This window comes from Eubalaena glacialis, chromosome 3, assembly GCF_028564815.1.
Source record: "Eubalaena glacialis isolate mEubGla1 chromosome 3, mEubGla1.1.hap2.+ XY, whole genome shotgun sequence".
NCBI lineage: Eukaryota > Metazoa > Chordata > Mammalia > Artiodactyla > Balaenidae > Eubalaena > Eubalaena glacialis.
In genome coordinates this window covers 118,872,982-118,898,291 of record NC_083718.1, presented here as the reverse complement: position 1 = coordinate 118,898,291, position 25,310 = coordinate 118,872,982, and the positions used below count along the sequence as shown (strand labels likewise).

The 25,310-nt window shown below is 35.9% G+C and overlaps 1 non-coding gene and 1 pseudogene across 1 annotated transcript; one reads left to right on the top strand and one right to left on the bottom strand.

The window, feature by feature from the left end:
- The window catches only part of LOC133087151 (calcium-activated chloride channel regulator 4-like), a 48,975-nt pseudogene that overhangs the window by 19,285 nt on the left and 4,380 nt on the right, over positions 1-25,310 (top strand).
- On the bottom strand, positions 12,959-13,030 carry TRNAE-UUC (transfer RNA glutamic acid (anticodon UUC)). Its single transcript has one exon. It is a non-coding gene; the product is annotated as a tRNA-Glu (tRNA).

The window sequence follows — 25,310 nt, the reverse complement described above, 5'->3', positions numbered from 1 at the left end:
TTCACATTCAGATTTAACTTGATAATAATACTTTTTCCACTCAAAGACTTTACAGAAGACTGAGATTTTTCTCAAAGCAATGATGTTTGAAGGGTAGAATTCACTCTCTTCCTTCAGAACTGAAGTGAAGGTGGGTTTAGGACTGAGTTGATCTACAAGTGATACTTTCCATTTTTCCTGAAATGACATTCTCCCAGGAAACACCTACTTGGTCACTGGATAAAGTTGACTCTTCCTAAGAAATATCCACAAAGATTTTGAAAAACTTCTTCTTCGGAGTCCTTCTCAGAGAATGGTCCTATCTTTCATTTATTTTCTTCTCAGGACTGCAATTTACATAAAGAATAGATTGCCATTTCTGTATTCTTCTTGAACGTATTTACTCTAACATATGGGGCTATTTACTCTATCATATGTGAAAAATTACTTCAATATTTCACATTGGAAAGATCAGTGAAAGATTTTCTCAGTTATTTGCTAGTCTTCATTTTTATCTTGAGGCCCTCCTCATTATGTTTCTACTCAAATACTCTAGGCATCAATAAGTATTTTCTTTTGAGTCACCATTATGATGAGCAAATACACTCACACAAGTGCATGCATACACACACATTCACACACACACATGCCCTACAGCTAATTCTTCTTTGAGGTTGTAACACCCTTTAATGCTAAAATCTGGAGTGTTTGCTAAGACAACTAAGAAAAAAATAATAAAGCCATATCTCCAGTTGTGAAACCCATTCTCCTGCTCTAATGTTTTTATTATAGCCTGTCCTGTCCTTAAGCCCTATATTTCCACATTTTCTGACTGACAACTGTCACATCCCAGTCAGCTTTCAGAGAGATTGCAAGACTATGGTAGTATGCCATATTTAAGCTTGTTCTCAGGCCAGAAATTAAGAACTATGCAAAAAAGAAAAAAGAATAAAATTACTCTCTTCCCCAGTTATTGATTTTTAAAATACATTTAAACAGCTTGAAAGTAAGTGATTAACACTCAACAGTAATGGCTGGATGAATGGTACTGTAATAATTGATAGCACTGTGGGAAAGGACACATTCTTTCTTGTCACATGGGACAAACAGCCTGCCGTTATTTCTCTCTGGGATCGCAATGGAACATCAATGGAAAGTTTCACAGTGGACAAAGATTCGAAAATGGCCTATCTCAGTATTCCAGGAACTGCAAGGTAAGCAATCAGCTTTTAGACTTCTTCTCTTTAAAATTTTTTCAAAAGCTTAAAATAAATTGTTTAATATCATACATATAATCTTAATTGAGTGCCAATAATTGTATCATCTTCAAAGTTATGATAAAATAGAATGTGCTTTCTACTCCTGTGTAATCCTAAGAATTAGATGGGAGGAAAAAAGAAGAAAGAATTTATATATGAGGAGGAAGGAAAAAAAGGGTAAAATACAGGTTGGGCAAGAAGCACTTTGAAGGCTAATTGTGGGGAGTCTTTTCAACATGGTGTATAAGTCATTAGAGCCTCCTTCCTAATTAAGCCCAACCAGGATTATACAATGTGTGCACTCTGAGACCAAAGGATAAAGGCCAAAAAGAAGGGAATCTTTCAAGATTTATATTTCCCACCAGAGACTACACCAGGTAGAGACATTATGCATGACATTTGGCTAGGTCCCCTGTCTGAATTGCCACAGCACTCATCCGTGGGATGTTGTACAAATTTGCAAAAACCTGTTTATTCTACACTACATTTATAAGAATTATACTTTAGAACTAGATAATGGACACACAGAAAATAGCTTGGTATCTGATATTTCCGCTGAATTTTTAGTTGGGTGTTTGGACTTACACTCTTCAAGCAAAAGCAAACCCAGAAACTAAATTCTCAGGCAGCAAATTCTTCTGTGCCTCCAATCATGGTGAATGCTAAAATGAATAAAGACACAAACAGCTTCCCCAGCCCAATGACTGTTTATGCAGAAATTCTACAAGGGTATATACCCATTCTTGGAGCCAATGCGACTGCTTTCATTGAATCAAATAATGGGAATACAGAAGTTTCAGAACTTCTGGATAACGGTGCAGGTAATTCATAGGCTTTTATGAATAAGCCTCTATTTTTATAACTCAGGGTATGTTATGGGTCCCTATGGCATTGTGGGGCAGAGAGACAGGCACCAGAAGAATGGATGCAGATTATGGATAAACAGCAGGACAAGCAGGACATTCTATCCAGGTAAAACCTACGAAGTGATTTGCAAGTGTCTTGCACATGGTAAGCACTCCATAAAGGTTGTTATTATTGTTTGCCATCTAGACAACCAATGTCTGTCATCATATAGAAAGTCCTCATTCAAGAGATTGAGGCAGCATAAAGAACTCTAAATAAGCATTTCTTAGGGGCACATGATTAAGAAAACCTGGCCAGAAAGGGTGAAGCATAAGTAGTCAGATGAAGTTAAGTGGTAGAACTCAGGCTCTTATCAAAGAAGGGATGACAGGCAGGAGTAATTTCCAACTGCTGGAACAAAGCGCACATATACTCCTGGGAAACTAAGGCCCAAGAACAGGTAGTCCTGCCAGAAGAGAGGAGGGATCAGCACAGGGGCATCAGATTTCAGATCTGTCTGACAAGAAACAAGATATAGTGTTGGCCATGCTCTGTCTCCTTGGTCTGTGTGGATGAGTGGTGCTCAAAGACGTTTTCCCAGACTGGATTATTCTGGGAACTGAACTTTCTTTTGACGGGTCATTGAGCAAGGAAAAACCCAATACGGTAGACAACTGTATTATCACAGATTTCTATTAGTATCTTTTGCAATGTAATTAATTCAATCATTTTATAACACTATCCTCAATTAGAGTTGGTCCTGAGAAAAATTTAGAAGGTGAAATTGGTCTTTGGTACAGCTTCAAATTCCCTACACTCACACTTCAGTGCCTTCATCAGATATAACTATGTTTTCCACAGCTATCCCCTGCCTCTTCTTCCCCTTTTCCCAATCCCTTCCATGCTACATTAAAACTTACCTGCATTTTGTTATCATTGCTCAAGGTTTTAATACTGATTACTTAGTTAATTTGTAATGCTTTCACCTAAGAAAGTAGTGGTACTAAAATGATTTAGAGAAGTGGTTCTCAAACTTCAGTATGTATAGGCATCACGTGAAGGGGTTTGTTATAACACAAGTTGCTGGGACCCCTTCCTACTCCTAGAATGTGACCCAGAAATGTGCATTTCTAACAAGTTCCAGAGAGATGCAGATGCTGCTGGTCCAAGGACCTCAGTTTAATAACATCTATCTTACAGAGTTAAAACTCCCTGAGTAATGTGTTAGAAATTTAGTGAATAACTCCAATGGTCGTGATAACAGGTATACAGATGATACAATATTCCTGAGCTCCCCAAAATGTTTATTCTAATAGTAGATGAAGTTTCCCATCGTCAGACCAGAGAGTTAATGAATCAGCAGAGCAATAGCTGTAAGAATGAGTCTAGATAGGTATTTTGTACTTGACTAGGATGAGAACTCCTAAGCAAAGACATTTTCTTTAGTGGGGTCCTTTTGATTTGAATGGAGAGATAAAAGAAAGCAATACTAAAAGTAAGTGTTTAGATAAAGTAAGTAAAAGTAGGCTGTTTGGCTGAGAAATCAATAAGAAGGGTACCATAATAATCTGAATACAAGGTGACAAGGGCCACAAAATTGAGGTATTTATTTTACATATATATTTATCTGTGTGTGTAATATATTTTTTATAATACCTCAAAGATATCAATTCAATAAGATACTGTGTTCTGGCAGAGCATAAAGGAAATATTCTCTAAGGGGTCAGTTTGAAGATGAGAGCCCAACCTAGGGTATATGCTTATAAAGGCCATATCCTTGAGTTAGAAAATGCATGAATTTCTCTTTTTCTTTGCAATAATAACTTATTCCTTCATTTCTATAACAAGGTGCTGATTCTTTCAAGAATGATGGAGTCTACTCCAGATATTTTACAACTTATAAAGAAAATGACAAATATAGCTTATAAGTACAGGTTCATGGAGAAACAAACACTGTTATGAGAAGCTTAAGATGTCCACCAAATAGGGCCACATATATACCTGGCTGGGTAGTTGATGGTGAGTAACTCATGATATCTGAAATCCAGTGCTGCTTGAATAATTGTCAGTTGATACAATTAAGACTTCAAACATATTATAACTCAAAATATAACTTTTCATATTTCTGAATTGAAGTTCTCAGTCACACTGGGGTTTGCCTCCAAAGTAACTTAAGCTTTAGTACAGTGTCTAGTATCTAGTAAGCATTCCATAAATGTCAGTTGTTATTTTATTAGTTTCAAGCACCTTTCCTATATTAATAACAATAAGCCTAATTTCCACTCAAGCTGAATAAAACAGGCCCTGAGGTCAGGAGCCTAAATTCAAGCCAATGGTAGAATTTATCCTTCAGATTACATATGCTGTAAAACATATGTAAACATTTATTTGGAATGTTTTTCTTAAGTCAAAAGAAGAAGAAAACGTGGATTAAGGTGATGTTAAGGATTGAGAATACATTCTTGGTGGAGTGACATCAGGGAAAACGGTAGAGTAGGAAGTGCCAGGAATCCATCTTCCTACCCAGAGAACAACTGTGCTGGCAGAATATGACTGATGTAATGTTTTTGGAGCTCTAGAGTCATATTTAAAAGCTTGCAGCTTCCAGGGGAAGGCTTAAATGAAAAATCATGGTTAATTTTGGTCAGTTTCAGCTCTTAGCCTAGTAGTGGCTATCCCGCCAAGGTTACCCATAGCAGGTAACCTTGCCCACATTCCTGGAGTGGTTTACATGTGGCTTGTGGGAGCCAGAGTGGACAATAAAAATATGTCCTCCAAATATCACCAATTATACTTCTGATCATGGAGATGCAGATGCAGAAGCAGAGTGCCATTGTTGCCACCCCCTCTGGTTGAAGTGACTTCCAGGGGATTTAAAGCGACAGAATATTTTTTTCCTTTCATTTTTCCTTTTTACCCTTTTTGGGGACCAGCCATTTAAGAATTAGAACATTCAAGAGTAACCACATGCACAGGGAATCTAGAAAGTCACCACACATGCCCAGGGAAAGATGGAGACTCAGAAAAAACCTGAGAAGACTTAAGTTTACACCACAGGCTGATTGCTAGCCCAGAGACACCCTACAACAATTTCTTAGAAACAAAAAACCCAGGAGAATGGGGAGAATCTGATTTCCAGAGTTACCACATTATAAAACTCAAATGTCCTGTTTTCAACATAATATTACAACGCATACAAAGAAGCCGGAAATTAAGAATCAGTCAAAGGAAAAAATATATCAACAGGAATTTTCCCTGAGGAAGACCAGATGGCAGACATATTAGATAAAAATTTTAAAACTACTTTTTAAAACATGCTCAAATTGCTCAAGGGAGTCAAAGTCAAGAAAACAATGTATGAACAAAATAAAAATATCAATAAAGAGATAGAAAACATTAAAATGACCTCAAAAGAAATTCTGGAACTGAAAATTACAAAAACTAAATTTGAAAATTCTCTGGAGGGATTCAAAAGTAGAAGAAAGAACAAGAGAACATGAAGATAAAATAATTAAAACTATTGCATCTGAAGAACAGAAAAAAAGATTGAATAAAAGTGAAAAGAGCCTGAGAGACCTGTAGAACACCAACAAGTTGATCAACATACCAACAGTGGCAGTCTCAGAAGGAAAACAGATAAAGGGGCAAAGAGATTATTTGGAGAAATAATGGCTAAAAAATTCCCAAACTTGATGCCAAGATATTAATCTACAAATCCAAGAAGCTAACAAACTCTAAGTAGAATAAACTGAAAAAGACACACACTGAGACACACTATAATCAAACTGTCAAAAGCTAAAGGCAAAGAGAGCAAGAGAAAACAGCAAGAGAAGCAAATCATCACATACAAATGATCCTCAATAAGATTACCAGCAGATTTTTCATCAGAGGACTTGGAGGACAAACAGCAGTAGGTTAATTTATTCAAAAGGCTAAAGGAGGAAAACTATCAACAAAGAAACCTTTATCCTACATAACTGTCCTTCAAAAATGAGGGAGAAATTGACTTTCCCAGATAAACAATAGCTGAGGGTGTTCATTCACTAGCCCTACCATACAAGAAATGCTAAAGGAAATCCTTAGGTGGAAATGAAAGAACAATAAATAATAACTCAAAGCCATAGGAAGAAATAAAGATCTCTAGTAAAGGTAAATGCATGGGCAATTATCACATCTAGTATTATTGTAATATTGGTTTGTACTCCAATTTTCATTTACAATATGATTTAAAAGACTAATTCATAAAAGGAAATACTAGTTTATGTTTTTGAGCACATAATATATAAAGATGTAATTTGTGACATTAATAACTGAAAGGGGGTGGGAATCAAGCTGTATAGGAGCAGAACTTTTGTATGCTTTTGAAGTTAAGCTGATATAATTCAAATTAGAGTGCTGTAACATTAGGATATTAAATGTAATCCCTATGATGACCACAAAGAAGAGAGCTATAGAATATACACTAAAAGAAATGAAAAGGTAATAAATCATTTCACTACAAAAAAATCAACTAAACACAATAGAGTAATACATGAAAAGAGGGACAAAAATGCTATAAGACATAGAAAACAAATAACAAAATGAGAGAAGTAAGTTTCTATTTTTTGTGTGGTAGCGAATGACTGAGTTTAACTTTTTTTTCTTTTTTTATTAAAGTATAGTTGATTTACAATATTATATTAGTTTCAGATGTACAACATAGTGATTCAATATTTTTATAGATTATACTCCATTAAAATTATTGTAAAATAGGGGCTGTATTTCCCTGTGTTATACAATATATCCTTGTTGTTTATTTATTTTATACTTAGTAGTTTGTATCTATTATCCCATACCTCTATTTTGCTCCTCCCTCCTTCTGTCTCCCCTTTGGTAACCGCTAATTTGTTCTCTATACCTGTGAATCTATTTCTGCTTTGTTATATACATTCATTTGTTTTTTTATATTCCACATATAAGTGATAACATACATTATTTAACTTTCTCTGTCTGACTTATTCCACTAAACATAATACCCTCTAGGTTGATCCATGTTGTTGCAAATGGCAGAATTTCCTTCTTTTTATGGCTGAGTAATATTCCATTGTATATACCTTCTTTATCCATTCATCTGTTTATGGACACTTAGGTTCCTTCCCTATCTTGGCTACTGTAAGTAATCCTGCTATGAACATTGGGGTGCATGTATCTTTTCAAATTACTGTTTTCATTTTCTTGGATATATACCCAGGAGTGGAACTGCTAGATAATATGTTAGTTCTATTTTTACCTTTCTGAGTAATCTTCATACTATTTTCCATAGAGGCTGCACCAACTTACAATCTCACCAACAGGGTACTAGGGTTCCCTTTTATCCACATCCTCGCAAACATTTGTTATTTGTAGACTTTTTGATGATAGCCATTTAACAGCTGATATTGTGGTTTTGATTTGCATTTCTCTGATGATGAACAATGTCGAGCATCTTTTCACGTGCCTGTTGGCAATCTATCTTTTTTGAAAAAATATGTATTCAGATCGTTTGTCCATTTTTAAATCAGGGTGATTGTTTTTTTGATATTAGAGTTGTATAAGCTGTTATTGTATTTTGGACATTAACCCTTTATCAGTAATATCATTTGCAAATATATTCTCCCATTTAGTATGTTGTCTTTCGTTTTGTTCAATGGTTTTCTTTGCTGTGCAAAAGCTTTAAAGTTTAATTAGGTCCCATTTGTTTAGCTTTGCTTTTGTTGTTTTTGCCTTAGGAAACAGATCCAAAATCTATTGCTGCAATTTATGTCAAAGAGTAATTCTGCCTATGTTTTCTTCTAGGAGTTTTATATTTCAGGTCTCACATTTAGGTCTTTAACCCATTTTGAGTTTATTTTTGTAAATGGTATGAGGAACTTCATTTTTCTACATGTAGCTGCCCTGTTTTCTAGGCACCACTTATTGAAGAGACTGTCTTTTCTCCACTGTATATTCTTGAATTGTTTTTCATAGATTAATTGACCATAGGTATATGGGTTTATTTCTAGGCTCTCTATTCTGTTCCATTGATCTATGTGTCTGTTTTTGTGCCTATATCATGCTTCTTTTTGACTACTGGAGCTTTGTGGTATAGCCTGAAGTCAGGGAGTGTGATTCCTCCAGCTTTGTTCTTTTTTCTCAAGATTTCTTTGGCAATTTGGAGTCTTTTGTGATTCCATATAAATTTTAGGAATATTTTTTCTAGTTCTGTGAAAAAGTCATGGGTGTTTTGATAGAGATTGTATTAAATCCATAGATTGCTTTGGGCAGTATGGATATTTTAACAATATTAATTCTTCCTAACAAAGAACATGGGCTATCTTTCCATTTCTTTGTATCATCTTCAATTTCCTTCATCAATATTTTATAGCTTTCAGAGTATAGATCTTTCACTTCCTTGGTTAAGTTTATTCCTAGGTATTTTATTCTTTTTGGTGCAATTTTGTTTAACCTCTTTATTGGAGTATAATTGTTTTACAGCATTGTGTTAGTTTCTGCTGTATAACAAAGTGAATCAGCTATATGCATACGTATATCCCCATATCCCTTCCCTCTTGTGTCTCCCTCCCACCCTCTTTAACCCACCCCTCTAGGTGGTCGCAAAGCACCGAGCTAATCTCCCTGTGCCATTTGATGCAATTTTAAATGGGATTGTTTTCTTGCTTTCTCTTTCTGATAGTTCATTATTATGGTAGAGAAAAACAACAGATTTCTGTTCCATTAATCTTGTATCCTGCAACATTACTGAATTCATTAATTAGTTCCAGTAATTTCTTGGTGGACACTTTATATAGTATCTGTGGTTGTCTATATATAGTATCATGTCATCTGTAAACAGTGACAATTTAACTTCTTCCTATTCAATTTGAATGCGTTTTATTTCTTTTTTTCTTATTTTCTTTTTTTTTGGTCTGATTGCTGTGGCTAGGACTTCCAATACTATTTTAAATATAAGTGGTGAGAGTGAGCATCCTTGTCTTGTTCCTGAGTTTAGGGGAAAGGCTTTCAGCTCTTCATCATTGAGTATGGTGTTAGCTGTGGGTTAGTCACAAAAGGCTTATTTACTTATTTTTTGAAACATCTTTATTGGAGTATAATTGCTTTACAATGGTGTGTTAGTTTCTGCTTTATAACAAAGTGAATCAGCTATACATATACATATATCCCCATATCTCCTACCTCTTGCATCTCCCTCCCACCCTCCCTATCCCACCCCTCTAGGTGGTCACAAAGCACCGAGCTGATCTCCCTGTGCTATGCGGCTGCTTCCCACTAGCTATCTGTTTTACATTTGGTAGTGTATATATGTGCATGCCACTCTCTCACTTCATCCCAGCTTACCCTTCCCACTCCCCGTGTCCTCAAGTCCATTCTCTACATCTGTGTCTTTATTCCCGTCCTGCCTCTAGGTTTTTCAGAACCTTTTTTTTTTTTTAGACTCCATATATATGTGTTAGCATACAATATTTGTTTTTATCTTTCTGACTTAACTTCACTCTGTATGATAGACTCTAGGTCCATCCACCTCACCACAAATAACTCAATTTCATTTCTTTTTATGGCTGAGTAATATTCCATTGTACATATGTGCCACATCTTCTTTACCATTCATCTGTCGATGGACACTTAGATTGCTTCCATGTCCTGGCTATTGTAGTAAATAGACCTACAATTAACATTGTGGTACATGTCTCTTTTTGAATTACGGTTTTTTCAGGGTATATGCGCAGTAGTGGGATTGCTGGGTCATATGGTAGTTCTATTTTTAGTTTTTTAAGGAACCTCCATACTGTTCTCCATAGTAGCTGTATCAATTTACATTCCCACCAACAGTGCAAGAGGGTTCCCTTTTCTCCACACCCTCTCCAGAATTTATTGTTTGTAGATTTTTTGATGATGGCCATTCTGACTGGTGTGAGGTGATACCTCATTGTAGTTTTGATTTGCATTTCTCTAATGATTAGTGATGTTGAGCATCCTTTCATGTGTTTCTTGACAATCTGTATATCTTCTTTGGAGAAATGTCTATTTAGGTCTTCTGCTCATTTTTGGATTGGGCTGTTTGTTTTTTGATATTGAGCTGCATGAGCTGCTTCTAAATTTTGGAGAGTAATCTTCTGTCGGTTGCTTCATTTGCAAATATTTTCTCCCATTCTGAGGGTTGTCTTTTCATCTTGTTTATGTTTTCCTTTGCTGTGCAAAAGCTTTTACGTTTCATTAGGTCTCATTGTTTATTTTTGTTTTTATTTCCATTTCTCTAGGAGGTGGGTCAAAAAGGATCTTGCTGTGATTTATGTCGTAGAGTGTTCTGCCTTTTTCCTCTAAGAGTTTTATAGTGTCTGGCCTTACATTTAGGTCTTTAATCCATTTTGAGTTTTTTTTGTGGGTATGGTGTTAGGGAGTGTTCTAATTTCATTCTTTTACATGTAGCTGTCCAGTTTTCCCAGCACCACTTATTAAAGAGGCTGTCTTTTCTCCATTGTATACTCTTGCCTCCTTTATCAAAAATAAGGTGATCGTATGTGCATGGGTTTATCTCTGGGCTTTCTATCCTGTTCCATTGATCTATATTTCTTTTTTTGTGCCAGTAAGGCTTTTATTATGTTGAGCTATGTTCCCTCTATACCAACTTTGATGAGTTTTTATCATGAATGGATGTTAAATTTTGTCAAAGGGTTTTTCTGTATCGATTGAGATGATCATGTACTTTTTATCCTTCCTTTAGTACAGGGTGTGTAACATTGATTGATTTGCAAATACTGACCATCCTTGTGTCACTGGAATTAACCCAACTTCATCGTGTTGTAAGATCCTTGTTATATACTGTTGAATTTTGTTTACTACATTTTACTGAGGATTTTTGCATCTATATTCATCAGAGATATTGGCCTGTAATTCTCCTTTTCTGTAGTGGCTTTGGTTTTGGAATCAGGATAATGGTGGCCTTGTAGAATGAATTTCGGAGTGTCCCATCCTCTTCAAATTTTCGGAATAGTTTCAGAAGGACAGATATTAGCTCTTCTTTATATATTTGGTACAATTCCCCTGTGAAGCCATACAGTTCTGGACTTCCATTTGCTTTGAGGTATTTTTACTACAATTCAATTTCACTACTAGTGATCAGTCTGTTTAGATTATCTTTTCTTCCTGATTCAATCTTGAAAGGTTGTATGTTTCTATAAATTTGTCCATTTCTTCTAGGTTGTCCAATTTGTTGTCATTTAACTGTTTGTAGTACTCTCTTATGAGTGTATCTCTGTGATAGCAATTGTTATTCCTCCTCTTTCATTTCTTGTATTGTTTATTTGGGTCCTCTTTTCTTTTTGATGAGCCTGCCTAAAGGTTTATCAATTTTGGTTATCTTTTAAAAAATAATCCAGCTCTTAGTTTTATTGACCTTTTCTATTTTTTTTTTTTTTTTTGGTCTCTATTTTATTTATGTCCTCTCTGATCTTTATTATTTCCTTCCTCCTCCTGATTTTGGGCTTTGTTTTCTCTTCTTTTTTTAATTCCTTTACATGGTAGGTTAGGTTGTTATTTAATATTTTTCTTGTTTCTTGAGGTAGGCCTGTATCACTATAAACATCCCTCTTAGAACTGCTTTTTCTGCATCTCATAAATTTTGGAAAGTTCTCTTTCCATTTTCATTTGTCTTGATGTATTTTCTGATTTCCTCTTTGATTTCTTCATTGACTCTGGTTTTGTAGTAGCATGTTGTTTAGTCTCCACATGTTTGTGATTTTCCCATTTTTCTTTCTGTAATTGAAATCTAGTTTCATATCATTACAGTTTGAAAAACATACTTGATATAATTTCTATCCTCGTAAACTGTTGAGACTTGTTTTGTGGCCTAGCATGTGATCTATCCTGGAGCATGTTCCACGTGCACTTGAAAGGAATGTGTATACTGCTTGTTTTGGATGGAATGTCCTGTAGATATCTATTAAGTCCAACTCATCTAATGCTACATTTAAGACCACTGTTTCCTTATTGATTTTTGTATGGATGATCTGTCCATTGATGTAAGTGTAGTGTTAAAGTCACCTACTATTATTTTATTATTGTCAGTTTCTCCCTTTATGCCTGGTAATATTTGCTTTATATATTTAGGTGTTCCTGTATTAGGTGCATATATGTTAATGAGTGTAATATCCTCTTCTTGTATTGATCCCTTTATCATTATATAATGTCCTTATTTGTCTTTTGTTATAGACTTTGTTTTTTGGGTTTTTTTAATTAATTAATTAATTTATTTATTTATGGCTGTGTTGGGTCTTCGTTTCTGTGTGAGGGCTTTCTCTAGTTGTGGCAAGAGGGGGCCACTCTTCATCGTGGTGCACGGGCCTCTCACTATCATGGCCTCTCTTGTTGCGGAGCACAGGCTGCAGACGCGCAGGCTCAGTAATTGTGGCTTACGGGCCTAGTTGCTCCGCGGCATGTGGGATCTTCCCAGACCAGGGCTCAAACCCATGTCCCCTGCATTGGCAGGCAGATTCTCAACCACTGCACCACCAGGGAAGCCCCCTAGACTTTGTGTTAATGTCTATTTTGTTTAACATGAGTATTGCTACCCCTGCTTTCTTGTTGTTTCCTTTTGCATGAAATATCTTTTTCCATCCCCTCACTTTCAGTCCGTGTGTCTTTAGCTCTCAAGTGAGTCTCTCACAAGCAGCAGATAGATGGGTCTGTTTTTACCCAATCAGCTACCCTATGTCTTTTGATAGAAGTATTTAGTCCACTGACATCTAAAGTAATTACTGAAAGATATGTACATTTTGTTACTTGTTTTCTGGTTGTTTTTGTAGTTTTTTGCTGTCTTTTTTTTTTTTTTTAGCCACACTGCATGGCTTGCAGTATCTTAGTTCCCTGACCAGGGATTGAACCTGGGCCCCGGCAGTGAAAGTGCCAAGTCCTAACCACTGGACCACCAGGGAATTCTCTGCTGTCCTTTTTTATTGAAGTTTAGTGATTTACAATATTGTGTTTGTTTCAGGTGTATAGCAAAATAATTCATATATATATATATATATATATATACACATATATTCACGTTACTTCCTATTATAGGTTATTATAAGATATTGAATATAATTTTCTGGGCTATAAGGTAAACCCTTGTTGCTTATCTATTTTATGTATAGTAGTTTGTATCTGTTATTCTAATACTCCTAATTTATCCCACCCCCCCCCCACCGTTTTCCCTTTGGTAAGCATAATTTTTTTTCTACGTCTGTGAGTCTGTTTCTGTTTTGTATACAGATTCATTTGTATTATTTTTTTAGATTCCACATATAAGTGATATCATATAATATTTGTCTTTCTCTGTCTGACTTACTTCACGAAGCATAATATTCTCTAGGTCCATCCACGTTGCTGCAAATGGAAGTATTTCATTCTTTTTAATGGCTGAGTAATATTCCATTTTATATATATACATATATGTGTGTGTGTGTGTGTGTATATATATATACATATATGCCACATCTTCTTAATCCGGTTTTCTGTTGATGGGCATTTGGGTTGTTCCCATGACTTTGCAATTGTAACTAGTGCTGCTATGAACATTGTAATGCATATATCTTTTCAAATTATTGTCTGGATATATAACCAGGAGTGGAATTACTGGATTATATGGTAACTCAATATTTGGCTTTTTAAGGAACCTCCACACTGTTTTCCATAGTGACAGCACCAATTTACATTCCCACCAACAGTGTAGGGGAGTTACCTTTTCTGTACACCCTTTCCAGCATTTATTATTTGTAGACTTCTTGACGAGAGACATTCTGACCAATGTGAGGTGATACCTCACTGTGGTTTTGATTTGCATTTCTCTAATAGTTAGTGATGTTGAACATCTTTTCATCTGCCTGTTGGCAATTTGTATGTCTTCTTTGAAAAAAATGTCTATTTAGGGCTTCTACCTATTGTTTGATTGGGTTTTTTGTTTTTTCAATATTGAGTTATATGAACAGTTTGTATATTTTGAATATTAACCACTTGTCAGTCACATCACTTGCAAATATCTTCTCCCATTCCATAAGCTGTCTTTTTTATTTTGTTGATGACTTCCTTTGCTGTGTAAAAGCTTTTAAGTTTTATTATGTCCCATTTGTTTATTTCTGCTTTTGCCCTGAGGGACTGATCTAAGAAAACATTGCTACGATTTATGTCAGAGAATATTTTCCCTACGTTCTCTTCTTGGAGTTTTATGGTGTCATGTCTCATATTCAGGTCTTCAAACCATTTTGAATTTATTTTTGTATATGGTATGAGGGAGCATTCTAACTTCACTGATTTACATGTAGCTGTCCAGCTTTCCCAATACCACTTGTTGAAGACACTGTCTTTTCTCCAATATGTATTCTTGCCTCCTTTGTTGTAGATTAATTGACCATAGGTATGTGGGTTTATTTCGAGGCTCTCTGTTCTGTTCCATTGATCTATATGTCTGTTTTTGTGCCAGCACCATGCTGTTTTGATTACTGTAATTTTGTAATATAGTCTGAAGTCTGGAAGTGTTATGCTTCCAGGTTTGTTCTTTTGCCTCAGGATTGCTTTGGCATCTGGGTCTTTGATGGTTCCATATAAATTTTAGGATTATTTTTTTCATTCTCTGAAAAATGTCATGGGTATTTTGATAAGGATTGCGTTAAATCTATAGATTGCTTTGGGTAGTATGGCCATTGTAACAATATCAATTCTTCCAATCCAAGAGCATGGGATATCTTTCCATTTCTTTGAGTTATCTTAAAATTTCCTTTATCAGTATTTTACAGTTTATTGGTCTTTCACCTCCTTTGTTAAGTTAATTCCTAGGTTTGTTTTTTTTTAACATCTTTATTGGAGTATAATTGCTTTACAATGGTGTGTTAGTTTCTCTTTCTGATATTTCATTGGTAATGCAAAGAAATGCAACAGATTTCTCTATGTTAATCATATCCTGCTACCTTGCTTAATTCATTTATTAGTTCTAATATTTTTTGTGTGAGGAATATAGAGTTCCCTATATAGGGTATCATGTCATCTGCACATAGTGACAGTTTTACCTCTTCACTTCCAATTTGGATATTTTTTATTTCTATTTCTTGTCTGATTGCTGTGGCTAGGACTTCCAATACCATGTTAAATAGAAGTGGTGAGAGTGGGCATCTTTGTCTTGTTCCTGAATTTAGTGGGAAGGCTTTCAGTTTTTCACCATTGAGTATTATGTTGGCTGTTGGTTTGTCACAAATGGTTTTTATTTTGTTGAGATATGTTCCCTCTATATCCACTTTGCTGAGAGTTTTTATCATGAATGAATAAAATGGAATGTTCTTTTCTTCTTTTAGTTTCTTCCCTTGTGGTTTGATAATTTCCTTTAGTGGTAGGCTTGTGTTCCTTTCTCTCTAGTTTTTGCGTATCTATTGTATGTTTTGGGTTCGTGGCTAACATGGGGTTCATATATGTTGACTTACAACTATACTTACTTGTTTTAAATAGGTAGTTCTTTAAGTTCAAACACATTCTTAAAGATCTACATTTTCATTTCCCTGCCTCACATTTTGGGGTTTTGATGTCATATTTTACATCTTCTTGTTTATCCCTTTACTGATTATTGTAATTTTACAATTCTGAAATTTTTGTCTTTTAATCTTCGTGCTAGCTTATTTAAGTAATTGATCCTCAGCCTTTAGTGTACATTTGCCTTTCCTAGTGGGATTTTTCATTTCCTATAGATTCTTACTTCTCATTATAGCCTTATCTTTTCCACTTAGAGAAGATCCTTTAACATTTCTTTCAGGGCAGGTTTAGTCTTGATGAATTCTTATAGGTTTTGCTTGTCTGAGAACTTATCTCTTCTTCAATTCTAAATGATTATCTTGCTGGGTAGAGTGTCCTAGGGTATAGGTTTTTCCCTTTCGGTACTTTGACTATTTCATGCCACTCTCTCCTGGCCTGCAAAGTTTGTACAGAGAAATCAGCTGATAGCCCTATGGTTGTTCCCTTGTATGTAACTCTTTGTTTTTCTCTTGCTGCCTTTAAAATTCTCTCTTGAGTTTGATTTTGCTACTTTCCTTATGATATGTCTTGGTGTGGGCCTGTGTGGGTTCATCTTGTTTGGGACCCTCTGTGCTTCCTGTATCTGGATATCTGTTTCCTTCTTCAGGTTTGGGAATTTTTCAGCCATTATTTCATCAAATATATTTTCAACCACCTTCTTTCTCTCTTCTCCTTCTGGAACCCCTATAATGTGAATGTTGGTACACTTGATGTTGTCTCAGAGATCCCTTAAACTGTTCTCATTTTTTTAAACTTATTTTTCTTTTTGCTGTTCTGATTAGATGATTTCCATTAGTTTATCTTCTTGACCACTTATGCATTCTTATTTATCACGTAGTTTCCTGCTAATTGCTCCTAGTGTGTTTTTCATTTCAGTTACTGTATTCTTCAGTTTGGACTGGTTTTTTAAAAAATATTTTCTAGTTCATTATTATGGTTCTCATAATAATGTTTATCTATTGTTTTCCCTAATTCATTTAGCATTCTAATTAGTAATGCTTTGATTATTTATCTTGTAAGTTGTTTATTTCTGTCTTTAGTTGTTTTTTCAGGGGGTTTCTCTTGCTCTTTCAATTGAAACAAATTTCTCTATATTCTCACTTAGCTTAATTTTCTCTTTCTCTGTGAAATTAGATGAAACAGTTACCTATTGTGGTCTTGAAGTGGTGTCTTTGTGTGGGAGCATCCCTATACAATCTGCATGTGGCTTTGGTGGGAGAGCTGGATCTGACAGAACACAAGTCACACCTCTCCTCAGGGTGTGCTGGCAGCTCTTACCTTTGTAGGAGGTGGGGCTGGAAATTCAAGGGCTAGGGCCAGATCCAGATCTGAGCCAGGGCTTCCCTCTGCTCCGTGGCTAGCACTGCCCTGTAAGGGGCAAGGTTGGGTCCCAAGTTGCTGGAGCAGAAGCCCTCAGAATTAGATCTGAGCTGGCTCTGTTGAATTTAAGTGTTTTCCCCCTACCTGGTGCCAGAACCCTCGCCTCAGAGGGGAGCTATCCCTCAGGGCAGGAGGGGCCAGTGTGGATCCTTGGTCAGGGCATTGGCTGTGGTGGTCCAGATACAGACAGAGATTAGGAATGCTTCTGATGTGCTGCCTTTGTAAGCATCAGTAGTGGCTGCCCCCTCCCTGCTCAGACACCACTTCAGGTCTGAGTCACCCTTGTGTCTCACAGCCAAGCTCTCTCCTCAGCCTTGGCAGCCCTTGCCCCAGTGTGGAGCTGAGTCATAAAGCCAGCAAGTCCAGAGCAGCAGCTCAGCTCAGGCTGGGGCATGTGCTGGGGCAGTCATGGGAAACCAGCCAGCCAGCCAGCCATGCAGTTGCCATCCACCCTCTCTACATTGCTTTGGGAGTAAGCAATGCTCACTACCCAGTAGGCTCTCCACCCATGTAATCTCCCTTCTCTTCTGAGTCCCCTCCTAGGAGCTCAAGTTCTGGCCTGATTGCTGCTCTTCCCTTCCTACCTGATTCCATGTGGATCCTTCTTACAGCCTTAGTTGTTTAAGAGTTTTTCTCCCTGTCTCCAGTTAGTTTTTAGTGAAATTGTTCCATATGTAGATGTATCTTTGATGTGTTCATGGGGGAGATGAGTTCTGCATCCTCCTACTCCACCATCTTGATCTCCTGCTCAATAAGTCTCTCTTCATCAATAACTACTTTAAAAATAAATGGATCGAAGAGTCCAATCAAATGACAGAGATTGACAGAATGGATGAAAACACATGATCCAACTATATGTTATCCATAAGAGACTCACTTTAGACCCAAAGACGCTATATTAGTATCACACAAAACACACTTTAAATTTTAAAAGTTTACCAGACACAAAGGACATTATATATTTTAAAAAGGCTCATTCAGCAAGAAGCTATAACAAATACAAACATTTACACACCTAATGACAGACTATCAAAATATATGACACAAAAACTGACAGAATTAAAGGGAGAAATAGACAGTTCTACAGTAATAGTTGGAGACTTCAATACTCCTCTATTGATAATGGATAAAACAACTAGACAAAAGGTAAGTAAGGAAACAGAGGACTTCAACAACACAACCAACTACATCTAACAAACATATACAGAACACCTAACCAACATGAATTCTTCTCAAATGCACATCCTTATTCTCCATGATAAATGATATGTTAAGATATAAAATAAAACTTCAAGAGATTAATATAGATTGATATCGTAAAATGTATCTTCTCTGACAACAACGGGATGAAGTTAGAAAACAGTAACAGAAGGAACACTGAAAAATACACAGAATTTTGGAAATTAAACAATATACTCTTAAATAACCAATGTGTTAAAGAGGAGCTCACAAGAAAAATAAGGAAATACTCAGAAAAGACTGAAAAAGACAACACAACATAACAAAACTCATGGATGCCACAAATGCAGTGGTAAGAGGGAAATTTAGAGCTATAAACACTGACATTAAAAAAGAAGAAATATCAATAGCTTAATATTACAACTTAAGAAACTAGGAAAAAAGAACAAACTAAACCCAAAGCTAGCAGAAAGAAGGAAATAATAAAGGTTAAAACAGAGATAAATGAAATAAAGACTAGAAAAATAAGAGAAAAATTAATGAATCAAATGTTGGTTCTTTGAAAAGATTAACAAAATTGACAAAACTTTAGCTAGATTAACTAATGAATAAAGAGAGAAGACAAATTACTAAAATTAGAAATGAGAGTGAGCACGTTCCTACCAAATCTGCATAAATGAAAAGGATTATAGGAGAGTAGTATGAATAATTGCATGCCAACAAACTGGATAACCTAGATGAAATGAGCAAAGTCCTAGAAAGCCCAAACCTACCAAGACTAAAGCAAAAATAAATAGAACCTATAACTAGTAAGAAGATTAAATCAGTAATCAAAAACTTCTCAACAACAACAACAAAAAATCCCTAGACGTGATGGCTTCATTGGTGAATTCTACCAAACACTTAAAGAATAACTAACATCAATGCTTCTCAAACTTTTCCAAAAAATTGAAGAGTGAAGAACACTTCCAAACTTGTTCTGTAAGGCCAGCATAGTACTGATATCAATGTCAGACAAAGACATTACAGGAAAAGAAAACTACAGACCAATATCACTTAATATTGATATAAAAATCCTCAGCAAAGTACTAGAAAACAATTCAGCAGCATGTTAAAAAGGATTACACTCCATGACCAAGTGGAATTTATTTTCATGATTAAAACACTCAATGAATTAAGACTAGAAGGAAACCACCTCAACATAAAAAAGGCCACATATGACAAACAGACAGCTAACATCATACTCAATAGTGAAAAACTGAAAGCTTTTCCTCTAAAATCGGGAATAAGACAAGGATGCCTGCTTTTGCCATTTCTGGTCAACAGAATATTGGAAGCCCTAGCAAGAGCAATTAGGCAAGAAAAGGAAACAAAAAGCATCCAGATTGGAAAGAAAGAAGTAAAACTATCTCTGTTCACAAAAGACATAATCTTATATATATAAAATTCTAGAATACACACACACTCACACACACACACACACACACACACACAAACTGTTAGAACTAATAAACAAATTCAGCAAAGTTGAAGGATACAAAATCAACACAAAGCAATCAGCTGTGTTTCTATACACTAACAATGAATAATTCAAAAAGGAAAATGAGGAAATAATTCTATTTACAATTGCATCAAAAAGAATAAAATTCTTGGTAATTAATCTAACCAGGGAGGTTAAAGACTTGTACACTGAAAACTACAAAATGTTGCCAAAAAAAATTAAAGATATATAAGGAAACACAGCCCATTTTGTGGATTGTAGGACTTAATATCCTTAAATGTCAATGATATCCAAAGTGATCTATGGATTTAATGGCAATCCATATCAAAATCCCAACAATATTTTTTTGCATAAATAGAAAAATCCATTCTAAAATTTTTTTTAATTTAATTTATTTTTTTAAACAGCAGGTTCTTACTAGTCATAAATTTTATACACATCAGTGTATATATGTCAATACAAATCACTAAATTCAACACACCACCATCCCCACCTCCCCAGGGCTTTCCCCACTTGGTGTCCATACGTTTGTTCTCTACATCTGTGTCTCAACTTCTGCCCTGCAAAACCGGTTCATCTGTACCATTTTTCTAGGTTCCACATGCATGCGTTAATATACGATATTTGTTTTTCTCTTTCTGACTTACTTCACTCTGTATGACAGTCTCTAGATCTACCCACGTCTCAACAAATGACTCAATTTCGTTCCTTTTTATGGCTGAGTAATATTCCATTGTATATATGTACCACATCTTCTTTATCCATTCGTCTGTCGATGGGCATTTAGGTTGCTTCCATGACCTGGCTATTGTAAATAGTGCTGCAATGAACATTGGGGTGCATGTGTCTTTTTGAATTATGGTTTTCTCTGGGTATATGCCCAGTAGTGGGATTGCTGGGTCACATGGTAATTCTATTTTTAGTTTTTTAAGGAACCTCCATACTGTTCTCCATAGTGGCTGTATCAATTTACATTCCCACCAACAGTGCAAGAGGGTTCCCTTTTCTCCACACCCTCTCCAGCATTTGTTGTTTGTAGATATTCTGATGATGCCCATTCTGGTGTGAGGTGATACCTCATTGTAGTTTTGATTTGCATTTCTCTAATAATTAGTGATGTTGAGCAGCTTTTCATGTGCTTCTTGGCCATCTGTATGTCTTCTTTGGAGAAATGTCTATTTAGGTCTTCTGCCCATTTTTGGATTGGGTTGTTTGTATTTTTAATATTGAGCTGCATGTGCTGTTTATATATTTTGGAGATTAACCCTTTGTCCGTGGACTCGTTTGCAAATATTTTCTCCCATTCTGAGGGTTGTCTTTTCGTCTTGATTGTGGTTTGCTGTGCAAAAGCTTTTAAGTTTCATTAGGTCCCATTTGTTTATTTTTGTTTTTATTTCCATTACTCTAGGAGGTGGATCAAAAAAGATCTTGCTGTGATTTATGTCAAAGAGTGTTCTTCCTATGTTTTCCTCTAAGAGTTTTACAGTGTACAGTCTTATATTTAGGTCTTGAATCCATTTTGAGTTTATTGTTGTATATGGTGTTAGGGAGTGTTCAAATTTCATTCTTTAACATGTAGCTGTCCAGTTTTCCCAGCACCACTTATTGAACAGACTGTCTTTTCTCCATTGTATATCCTTGCCTCCTTTGTCATAGATTAGTTGACCATAGGTGCGTGGGTTTTTCTCTGGGCTTTCTATCTTGTTCCATTGATCTATGTTTCTGTTTTTGTGCCAGTACCATATTGTCTTGATTACTGTAGCTCTGTAGTATAGTCTGAAGTCAGGGAGTCTGATTCCTCCAGCTCTGTTTTTTTCCCTCAATACTGCTTTGGCTATTCGGACTCTTTTGTGTCTCCATACAAATTTTAAGATGATTTGTTCTAGTTCTGTAAAAAATGCCATTGGTAATTTGATAGGGATTGCATTGAATCTGTAGATTGCTTTGGGTAGTATAGTCATTTTCACAATGTTGATTCTTCCAATCCAAGAACATGGTATATCTCTCCATCTGTTGGTATCATCTTTAATTTCTTTCATCAGTGTCTTATAGTTTTCTGCATACAGGTCTTTTGTCTCCCTAGGTAGATTTATTACTAGGTATTTTATTCTTTTTGTTGCAATGGTAAATGGGAGTGTTTCCTTAATTTCTCTTTCAGATTTTTCATCATTAGTGTATAGGAATGTCAGAGATTTCTGTGTGTTAATTTTGTATCCTGCAACTTTACCAAATTCATTGATTAGCTCTAGTAGTTTTCTGGTGGCATTTTTAGGATTCTCTATATATAGTATCCTGTCATCTGCAAACAGTGACAGTTTTACTTCTTTTCCATTTGTATTCCTTTTATTTCTTTTTCTTCTCTGATTGCCGTGGCTAGGACTTCCAAAATTATGTTGAATAATAGTGGTGAGAGTGGACATCCTTGTCTTGTTCCTGATCTTAGAGGAAATGCTTTCAGTTTTTCACCATTGAGAATGATGTTTGCTGTGGGTTTGTCGTATATGGCCTTTATTATGTTGAGGTAAGTTCCCTCTATGCCCACTTTCTGGAGAGTTTTTATCATAAATTGGTGTTGAATTTTGTCAAAAGCTTTTTCTGCATCTATTGAGACGATCATATGGTTTTTATTCTTCAATTTGTTAATATGGTGTATCACACTGATTGATTTGCGTATGTTGAAGAAACCTTGCATCCCTGGGATAAATCCCACTTGATCATGGTGTATGATCCTTTTAATGTGTTGTTGGATTCTGTTTGTTAGTATTTTGTTGAGGTTTTTGCATCTATATTCATCAGTGATATAGGTCTGTAATTTTCTTTTTTGGTAGTATCTTTGTCTGGTTTTGGTATCAGGATGATGGTGGCCTCATAGAATGAGTTTGGGAGTGTTCCTTCCTCTGCAATTTTTGGGAAGACTTTGAGAAGGATGGATGTTATCTCTTCTCTAAATGTTTGATAGAATTCACCTGTGAAGCCATCTGGGCCTGGACTTTTGTTTGTTGGAAGATTTTTAATCACAGTTTCAATTTCATTCCTTGTGATTGGTCTGTTCATATTTTCTTTTTTTCCTCGTTCAGTCTTGGAAGGTTACACCTTTGTAAGAATTTGTCCATTTCTTCCAGGTTGTCCATTTTATTGGCATAGAGTTGCTTGTAGTAGTCTCTTAAGATGCTTTGTATTTCTACGGTGTCTGTTGTAACTTCTCCTTTTTCATTTCTAATTTTATTGATTTGAGTCCTCTCCCTCTTTTTCTTGATGAGTCTGGCTAATGGTTTATCAATTTTGTTTATCTTCTCAAAGAACCAGCTTTTAGTTTTATTGATCTTTGCTATTGTTTTCTTTGTTTCTATTTCATTTATTTCTGCTCTGATCTTTATTTCTTTCCTTCTGCTAACTTTGGGTTTTGTTTGTTCTTCTTTCTCTAGTTCCTTTAGGTGTAAGGTTAGATTGTTTATTTGAGATTTTTCTTGTTCCTTGAGGTAGGCTTGTATAGCTATAAACTTCCCTCTTAGAACTGCTTTTGTTGCATCCCATAGGTTTTGGATCATCGTGTTTCCATTGTCATTTGTCTCTAGGTATTTTTTGATTTCTTCTTTGATTCCTTCAGTGATCTCTTGGTTATTTAGTAACGTATTGTTTAGCCTCCATGTGTTTGTGTTTTCTACGTTTTTTTCCCTGTAATTCATTTCTAATCTCATAGCGTTGTGGTCAGAAAAGATGCTTGATATGATTTCAATTTTCTTAAATTTACTGAGGCTTGATTTGTGACCCAAGATGTGATCTATCCTGGAGAATGTTCCGTGCACACTTGAGAAGAACGTGTAATCTGCTGTTTTTGGATGGAATGTCCTATAAACGTCAATTAAATCTATCTGGTCTGTTGTGTCATTTAAAGCTTCTGTTTCCTTATTTATTTTCACTTTAGATGATCTGTCCATTGGTGTAAGTGAGGTGTTAAAGTCCCCCACTATTATTGTGTTACTGTCGATTTCCTCTTTTATAGCTGTTACCAGTTGCCTTATGTATTGAGGTATTGAGGTGCTCCTACGTTGGGTGCATATATATTTATAATTGTTATATCTTCTTCTTGGATTGATCCCTTGATCATTATGTAGTGTCCTTCCTTGTCTCTTGTAACATCCTTTATTATAAAGTCTATTTTATCTGATATGAGTATTGCTACTCCAGCTTTCTTTTGATTTCCATTTGCATGGAATAGCTTTTTCCATCCCCTCACTTTCAGTCTGTATGTGTCCCTAGGTTTGAAGTGGGTCTCTTGTAGACAGCATATATATGGGTCTTGTTTTTGTATCCATTCAGCAAGCCTGTGTCTTGGTTGGAGCATTTAATCCATTCATGTTTAAGGTAATTATTGAAATGTATGTTCCTATGACCATTTTCTTAATTGTTTTTGGTTTGTTTTTGTAGGTCCTTTTCTTTTCTTGTGTTTCCCACTTAGAGAAGTTCCTTTAGCATTTGTTGTAGAGCTGGTTTGGTGGTGCTGAATTCTCTTAGCTTTTGCTTGTCAGTAAAGCTTTTGATTTCTCCATCAAATCGGAATGAGATCCTTGCCGGGTAGAGTAATCTTGGTTGTAGGTTCTTCCCTTTCATCACTTTAAGTATATCATGCCACTCCCTTCTGGCTTGTAGAGTTTCTGCTGAGAAATCAGCTGTTAACCTTATGGGAGTTCCCTTGTATGTTATTTGTCGTTTTTCCCTTGCTGCTTTCAATAATTTTTCTTTGTCTTTAATTTTTGCCAATTTGATTACTATGTGTCTCGGCATGTTTCTCCTTGGGTTTATCCTTTATGGGACTCTGCCCTTCCTGCACTGGGGTGGCTATTTCCTTTCCCATGTTAGGGAAGTTTTCGACTATAATCTCTTCAAGTATTTTCTCAGGTACTCTCTCTCTCTTCTCCTTCTGGGACCCCTATAATGCGAATGTTGTTGCGTTTAATGTTGTCCCAGAAGTCTCTTAGGCTGTCCTCATTTCTTTTCATTCTTTTTTCTTTAGTCTGTTCCGCAGCAGTGAATTCCACCATTCTGTCTTCCAGGTCATTTATCTGTTCTTCTGCCTCAGTTATTCTGCTATTGATTCCTTCTAGTGTAATTTTCATTTCAGTTATTGTATTGTTCATCTCTGTTGTTTGTTCTTTAATTCTTCTAGGTCTTTGTTAAACATTTCTTGCATCTTCTCGATGTTTGCCTCCATTCTTTTTCCGAGGTCCTGGATCATCTTCACTATCATTATTCTGAATTCTTTTTCTGGAAGGTTTCCTATCTCCACTTCATTTAGTTGTTTTTCTGGGGTTTTATCTTGTTCCTTCATCTGGTACATAGCCCTCTGCCTTTTCATCTTGTCTATCTTTCTGTGAATGTGGTTTTTGTTCCACAGGCTGTGGATTGTAGTTCTTCTTGCTTCTGCTGTCTGCCCTCTGGTGGATGAGGCTATCTAAGATGCTTGTGTAAGTTTCCTGCTGGGAGGGACTTGTGGTGGGTAGAGCTGACTGTTGCTCGGGTGGGCAGAGCTCAGTAAAACTTTAATCTGCTTGACTGTTGATGGATGGGGCTGGGTTCCCTCCCTGTTGGTCGTTTGGCCTGAAGCAACCCAA